This window comes from Toxorhynchites rutilus, chromosome 1 (genome assembly GCF_029784135.1).
Source record: "Toxorhynchites rutilus septentrionalis strain SRP chromosome 1, ASM2978413v1, whole genome shotgun sequence".
Taxonomy (NCBI): Eukaryota; Metazoa; Arthropoda; class Insecta; order Diptera; family Culicidae; genus Toxorhynchites; species Toxorhynchites rutilus.
In genome coordinates this window covers 135,014,947-135,023,921 of record NC_073744.1, presented here as the reverse complement: position 1 = coordinate 135,023,921, position 8,975 = coordinate 135,014,947, and positions in this window count along the sequence as shown.

Sequence of the window (8,975 nt, the reverse complement as noted above, 5' to 3'; positions counted from 1 at the left end):
TCTTAGTTCAAAAACAAAATCCAGATGTCTCACCGATCGTTTACGTTTTGCGTTAGATCGCCAATATAATGGGCCTGATTCTCGAATACACTTCACGGTGGAAACGAAATAAACGGCACGCCATTGAACTACGTTTTACGAGTTAGTGAAGTGTCGAAGATAATGATGAGTTTTCAGGCAGAATGAGCACTTTTCAAATAAAAAAATCATGAATGAAAATTAACTTCTTCGTATCGAACTGGTATTCAATGTGAGTGGAAAACTTTGTTTTCTTCATGTGATATAATAATCTCATACAAAAATTTAATCTGAAGATAATTTGATATTATAATGATACATTTAGTGGGAAACTAATCTCGCATCCAGATGTCGACACCGTACCGTTGTCATCGCGAATGCGTTTCATACCGTTTCCCTCGTGAAATGTATTCGTAGTGTATTCGAGAATCAGGCCCTACATTAACGGGTTTGAGACCCAAATAATCGTCCCTAATTAAAAGTCGCCACCAGACGTCAACACTGTACCACTGTTATCGCGACTAGCGTTGAATGAAATTTATAGCAACGTGAAAATTTATAGCTAACCCATTACACAAACTAGTCAAGTTGCACAGTAGCGCCATCTGTGTAATTTTAGCGCACAAACGTTGCTTATTTCGATTATTCTGCCTCAGGGAGCTCAAGAAACGGAATGGAGCTATTAAATTGCCTTAATGTGGTACCGTCGAATGGAGATACTTCGTACCAGCTGAATCATTCTTTCCGCTTTAGTTTTTGCCCATATTTTAAATTTCAATTTTGCCCATATTTTAAATTTCATGTTCAAATTGTTTTTTTTGTCACAAGAAAATTAAGGACGGTCATTTTTACCATATTGAATTGTTGAAAAATTATGTTTGTTGATCTTTTTATTGGTTGAGAAATGGTGTTCGAAGGCAAATAATTCATGAAGATAAACGGTCTCATCCTGCGGTTCATAGTTTTCTGGATAAAGTTGGAGTTGAATTCTCCGTACTTTTATATCTTTAGCATTCGGACCTCTAGGTCTACAAGGTCCAATTAATACAAGAATAAAAGCAGACCGACTACCAGCAGTACTGTGCGTTCTCGAATTGGGAGGTCAAATTTCCATATTGATTGCTACCTAGATATTTCCATGTTCTTGATGGATCTATCTTCATTACCAACGGGAAGACTTCACGGGCCATACAAGTCGGGAAAGAAGCGAGCTGTGGCGCACGATGTTTTCTGGCCAAGTACATTTTTCACGTTTTGGAGACTTTAATTGAACGCCCAGATTCTACGATTTAACACCGAGTTGTCACCAATTGTGCTGTGTTATATTGAGAGAAATAATTTATATCTTAATTATAACCCAAATCAATATGATTTACCGAAAAATGAATCAAATTTGAGATTGCCTTGTATGAATAGCTCATCCAAGCAGAAAAGATAATTCATCTCTTGGAAAACACAGTCTTTTTTTCAACCGGGATCATGAACTCCAAACAACGAACCTGATAGGTTGACCTCGGTCCGACCATAAACCGGATCTTTGCGTTTCGCTGTCGCTACGCGTCACAGGAAATAAAAGCCACCCAGCAGGGGGGGATGACAAGCACCGGTCTGAAACTTGTTGTAATCGCGTGGAAATGGGAAAAATTTCTACCGGATGAATGCCGTTGCCGCTGCGACGAAATTCATTACTGCTTAAAACTCTCGCCCGGCGGACGAAAGTGCTATCAAGAAGACAGACCGGCGATACAGCGGGAAGGACATTCGGTAATGTATTTTTTTCCTCTGCAACGCTGGTTTGGGTACAGTGTGGCACGCGCGAAAGTAAATTTCCATATTATAGAAGGGTTGAAAGTTTGTATTAATGTTATTCAATATTTCAAAATAATTTAAGAAAGTGTAGACACATCTTTCTATTTATGAGGTCCTAAGCGATTTTTCGGGCTATCAGTGTAACTAAATTGGTATGCTGGATAAACATTTCTCAGGCGATAGGAACTCCCAGCGCAGTGAGTTCACATCTCGAATGTGGGATGAAGACGGATGGAAAAAATAATATTTAAAATTGTTCGGACCACCGCTGGCTGTTGACGGAACTATGGGGATGCTGATGACGCTGATAAGGGAGCGATGTGGCAATGATCTTGGTTTGGACAATGTTGGACCACAAAACACTTGAAGCAAAAAACGAAAAGGAACACTTGTTCGATTATATTTTGTCGAAAGTTTCGGTTTTCCATTGCCCATGATCTATTCCATATTACAGTTCCAACTGAAACATGTGCCTTCAGCAGGACTAATCCGCAAGTTCATTATGGCTGCCAAACCGAAATCGCGAGGCACGTTCATCGTCTCTAGAATATTGCTTTGGCACGAAGGTAATTTTACTGCTTCAGTTGTGTAACGATTTCTCAGAAAGTGGGAACATCGTTGGTACTGTACATGAGACATTCCCAAAGATAACTTTATCCAATGTGATTAAAGGGGAATGGTTTTCCATTGCACACGAGCAGTGAATTGGAATGCTCAATACTTCGTGGTTGCAGGAGTGAAAAATGAAGGAAACATCACGTAGCCACGAGGAAACATACATGACTGATTTAAATCCTCGTGGGTCCTGGATGTTATACGATGTATTGCTGGAATTTTCGAACAGTTTTTCTTTGTTAGGTTCAGTGAATTTTAACAGGAATTAACAGAAATTTAACAGGAATTGCGTCGTTCGGGAACACATCAGGGGCGCAAATTGAAAAACGGCCGCATCGCGAAAATGGTTCAATTTCGAACGTTTATTGTTGAGTCATTTCCTGGTGGATTTACGAGATCTTTGCATGGATCGATTTCCATTAAAATATTACAATAATGAAGATCATATATTTTTTGAAACTAACAATCGTCATTCAAAGCGAACACGGAACTATGCAATGAAATATGCGTATGTGCTTGATTTTCTGCTGATGTGCGTCACCAGATTTGCCAACCATAATTACCAAAAATCAGGATTTATAAATAAAAAGACGGGTGGGTAATGTTGGGGACATAACCGGAGTGACGTAGGACTATACAAAGGGGACAGCTTTTGCTCAATATATATTTTAAATATATTGTTTTATTTTCTTCTCCTACGCGAATACCTACCTATCTAACTGAAAAATGAATTAATTTACTATTTACTATCAATATCACATGTTGGAGGTTCTGAAAAGAACCTTTGATGTTGTGTTTTGCGTTTTTTTTTACAAACTTTCTCAATTGTTTCTCACTATCTTATAGTTGCTTCTTGATATTTTTCTGAAGGCTTTGTACTTGTTAAATGTTCAACGCCGGTCATCTTTTGGCGGATGCACATATCGTACAATCAAAATGATGGCTATGATAGGGAATGCATAGTGGTCCTCAGCTCATTTCTCATTTCTATACAATGCAGATGTAACCTCAGTCAATTTTCAACATCAGTTATTAACCAAAGAAAGCAGTTCTTGCTACCGAGAAAATTCGTGAATGCCATCCTGCATACAATGTGTTGTAACTTGAAGCCAATTTCAATTCAGGAACCATGCATGGATTTGTGAAAACTGAATGATTAATTTAAAACACCCCAATTACCAATAAGTTCAAAAACAAGCATAAACAAAATAAATCAGTTCATATTATACGTCATATTATGTCACTTTAGAATGCATTGGTATTGTGAATAACTTTTAATAACTCTCCTTTAAAAGTTTTAATGGCCCTGAAAAGCGCCGTGTTTTACGGTGGCTGGTTTTGCCACCATAGCAGTCTGTATAAACAAACTTTTTCCTGCTTCTACCTGCTGCTGTTATGCGATTGCGTTTGCCACTCGCTGAAACTAGTTGTTGCCACCGAACCGAATGTGCTCTGTTCTGTAGGTGGGTTTTCTTATTGTCGTGAGCAGCTTTGCAAGCCAACTCGAGCACTCCGGCGGCCGAAATTCTATAACCGCTATTAGGCAAACTGGTGCTCCGGCACCAATCCGTTAATGCGTTTCGATGTGAAACGATGCCATACAACCACACTGATTTAGGGTTTGAAAGAGAATGATATATTTTTCAGCGGATCCGCACGTTTTGTACTTTAGCGGTACACGCTTACAGGATAGAGACAAATCGGCAGACTCAGCCAAAGGGGCGATTCCACCGAGACGAACGAATGAGCGTTAAAAGGCAGCGATGGCAAAAAAATACATTAGAGGCGAATGAACTGCAAAGTTTAAAGCCTCTTAAAAACAAAGAAAGAAAGAAAAGAAAAATACATTCATTACGATTTGTTCGCTCGTTGGATTCACATGCAGTTGTTTCTAACAAACACGAAGGCACCGAAGAATAGTGGAATAGTGGAAAAGCCGCCAAAAAGTTCGGCACGGCGCAGAAGAATATCTCGGAACCCGACAAGAAGAAAGAGAAGGAGTCATATGCTATCTACATCATAAGGTGCTGAAGCAGGTTCATTCCTACACAAGTTTCTCAAAACAAAATCATCTTTAATCTAAAGAGTTTATTGTTTTGTTATCTCTCGATATCCCCATCTTGTTCGGCTAAACCTTTCTGTTTAGCGATTGCGTTTGCCACTCGCCACAGCTTTCACAGTTGGAAAATTTCTTCCCATCCAGCTTGTGACATGTTGTACAGTAAATTATATTTTACGCGACGTGCCGAAGCACCACTCAGTGTCGCATTGGAGGCGATTTTAACCTGTAATTGAACATTTGCGATGACAGTGGTACAGTGTCGACTTTCAATGTGGGGTCATAATTTGGATCTCTATGTTTACAAAAATGTCCAACTAAATATGTAGCATTACATGTCCGTCCAATTAGCTAAATGTCGAACTAATCGTAAATCACTGTACTTTCAATCTGGAAACAATTTAAGAATTGGTGAAAATTGAATAATCAGGAAAGTCCCCAACTATCAATAAGCTCAGAACAACTGCCAAATTCACATACTCATCAGATCCTGGCAAACAAATTATGAAAAAATCAATTTGTGTTTTATTATACTCTTTTTTTGAAGGTTTAATGGCCCTGATAAGCGCCGTGTTTTATGGAACGGTTCCGATTTAGAAAACTTAGTACTCGTGGTTTTGAAAAAAAAACTTTTCGAACGCCATTGATGCCACCTTGTTCTGGATTTGCCACCAAAGCAGTTTGTATAAAGAACAAACTTTTTCTTCTGCTACTCGCTGCCGTTTTGCGATTGAGTTTGCCACTCGCTGCAACTGCCTGTTGTTGTCGTGATGTCCACCGAACCGAATGTGGTCTGTTCTGAATGCAGGTTTTCTTATCGTCGCGAGCAGCTTTGCCAGTCAACTCGATCACTTCGGCGGCCGAAACTATATAACGCTGGCTAGGTGGACTGGTGCACTGGTACTAACGCGCTCGGCCTAGCTACCCTTGCGGGGAACTCCAAACCAACACAGTTCGAGCGGGATTTTGCCATTCCCTTCACTTCTCCTCCTTTGCCATATCCAACCATGGCTGCTTGTGTTGGTTTGTTGATGTGATGTGATGCGAAACGATGTGGTGTACGGTTTGGATGAGAATGATCGTTACGGCAGCGGAGCGGGGATTTTTAAGCTGACTGGCTGGCTCGAGAATTACGCATGTGTGAGACTGCGACCAATGTTTCGTTCATATTTTTTCTTTTTCCTTTCCAATCGTGCTTCATTATATTTCGCTGCTGCTCTGGTTGCCCGTTTTGGTCGGTACGATATGAGGAGCACAAAATGGACCAATCAAAAATGGGCACATAGTACATTTGAACAATGCTTGATATTTCACAATTATTCAATTATTTATCTCAAGAAAAATGAAATGTTATTTGTTATGATAGATACGTAGATATATTTCCTATCAATTGATGCAAAAACCTTTGCGATCTATTGAGAAATGCTCGAATTATAAGCGTTCCAAATCTTGCATTTTTTCCTACTTGTTCAGTGCCTAGATTTCCATTTCACCCCCTATATCTTCCGGTTAGACGTAGTCCTACGTCAAAATAGCACAAATGTAAGTGTAAAATGTAAAATGTAAGTGTTAAATTGTATATGGTAGCAGTTGTGTTAAAAATGACTTTCAATTTTCATAAATAGAAACCAAGGTGTGTTTCCACTCGAGAACGGGTCGTTTGGTTTAAGCTGTTTGTTTTGTTGTGTTCATTTTCATCCAAGGAAAGTTTATACGGCGAGAAAATTGGAAAAGTGAAGAAATATTAGAAAAAGTGATTGATCTACATATAATATTAGGTGTTGTTAGTCCAATTAAAATTCGAATTGGGTTGAATAAACACTCAGAAAGTAAAAATTATAAAAGAAAATTACCTTTCCCATTTCAAATATGTGTTCTCTATATTAAAGTAACATGTTTTTACTGATGAGAAAAATTGATAATTATGTTCGGTATTGGTAATTATCTTATATTACATTGGTGAGTTTTTGACGTAGAACTACGTCTTTCAGGAAGGGTGCCAAATCAGAAAACAGGTCACGTTTTTGTGAAATAAAGTTAACGTTAATAACTATTTTCACAGCGAACAAATTCTTATACCTTGCACACCAGTAGAATCGGTAATTGTCTAAAATTCGTTTGATATACTATACAGTACAATCCACTAATGCCTAAACAGTTTAAATTAATGAAAACTGGAAGCATTCTCATTTTCCCAGACATTTGTTCTGCCGATTTGTGTGCATTCCCGAACAGAGCTGTCAATAACGAGCAACTGATACATTCGTTTCTGCCCGTTTTCAACATATTTGGTTTAAATAAGTTATCCGCGATTTGAAGCCACGCCATTCGTTGCGTGGACACCGACTGGACAACATCGTTGCTGGACGAGCTGGACGGCGAGAGATCGAGTGCCTTTCTCTAGGCAAGAGGGTGGAGGTGTAGTGCTGGAGTAGAGTAATGTTTTCCAAGGGCCTTTCTCAAGGCTAGAGACGAATGAACTGACAAAGTTTAAAGTCTCTATAATACAAAACCTCCCTTCCTTCCTTCCATCAGCGATTTGAAGCCACACCACTTCTCATTAGGTGGTCATCGAAGCAACATGGTTGCCGCAGAGCATCGAGCGGAAGAGGATTGTTTTCTTGTCGGGTGAAGGAGGAGTATGGAATAGAGTTTCTTTCCACACGGGCCCTTTTCAGGGCTAGAGGCGGAAACCAAAAATAGAATAGAATGAAAACACAGATGCGAGTGAGCGGATATCATTCATGCATAATGCTGGTTTCACACACATACACACACAGCACGATACAGGAAGAGGATGGCCGTGGAGTTGCCGGCCTAGAATAGCACTTCGGGTCTTGGTCCCTGTCCCTGTCGTATGAGGCGACTAATCGGGTGACAACGCGAGTAAGGGCGCGGTAAAGCCTATTGGAGATTGCACGGGGGAAATACCGTGTACAGGAGCCACGAAAGGAGTGCCAAGCACATCAGGATTGACGCCAGTAAGATCCTGATTACGACATACTGGTTACGACATAGAAAACGGACACGATACGGAAACGATTTCAACACGACGCTAAAGGCTGACAGTCGTACTATCCTGTTCCCTGAGTAAGGAAGGGTGACACCGTCCTGAAATGGCGTTTGGGCTAATAGTGCGGTTGCCCCCGTCCCGGTAATAACTTGGCAAGTCTTCGGGTACGTTCGATGCTCGTCTAGGCCCAGGCACTAGGTACTAGGCGTCAGATGTCACATTCCTGACTTGCGCTGATCTGGCTCTGAACACGGTCCCCATGAAGGACCGTGTCAACCCCTGCATGGCCTCACTGCTTGCATAGATAACCATGGGATCACTGGTAGCGACTATGTACAACGAGCGGAGATAGCGGCCCGAAGTTGGGACCCAGAAAAATATGAATAGTTGCAATAACACACCAACAAACGATGGAGAGGAGAATGTGTTCGCGAGAAGCGGACGAATGCTGAGGTCACCTGTCACTCGAGTAGCCACAACGAGTACAAGCAACACAAAACCACAAGAAGTGTTTGCTGCCCAAGCATTCCAAGGAGATCTTGGCTCCGTACAGAGCCAGTTGTTTACGCTGACCTCAAGCGCATCCCAAGAAGGGCAACTTGGGAGGCTCAGCATCACGGACGTTAGGAAAAAGGTCAACGAACTTTACGAGTTCGTAAAGGACAAAAACAATGTCCACTTAAAAATAAAACATCTGGTGACGAGCATCAGATCGGTCGTCATGGTTGCTGAACGCGAGCATAAGGAGCTGCAGATGAGAGCAGAGGGTGCTGAAAAGGCTCTGCTCGAGGCGAATGAGAAACCCGTCGAGATACTTGAGACGCCGAAGGGTCCTCTGAACACACGATCGGACAAGAGAAGGAGGGACACCCCAGGAGAAGAAGAAGAGCTGAAAAAGGCCAAGAACGATCTGAGTAACGCGAAAGGAGGTGAAAGCAGTGAATGGCGTACTGTCGATAACCAGGCAGAAAAACGCAAAAAACAGAAGGAGAAGAAGAAAAAAGTTGAGCAGGAAAAGAAGAAACTCGGACCTCGAGTGGAGCGAATCAAGGGCGATGCTTTGATCGTTGAAGTGTCAGCAGGAGTATCGTATGCAGCTATCCTTCGGAAAGTGAGAGACGATCCGGAGTTGCAGACACTGGGCGAGAACGTCGTGAAAACTAGGCGCACGCAGAAAGGCGAGATGCTCTTCGAGCTTAAAAAAGATCCAGCGGTTAAGAGCTCCGCTTTCAAACAACTCATTGAGAAGTCACTAGGGGAGGAGGCGAAGGTGAGAGCTCTCTCTCAGGAATCAACCATCGAGTGCCGGTATCTGGACGAGATCACGACTGTTGAGGAATTGAGAACTGCGTTACAGTCACAATGTGACCTTGGCGATGTGCCAATGACAATCCGACTGAGAAAGGCATACGGTGGGACACAAACGGCCTCGATACGGCTCTCGAAACAAGCTGCGAATAA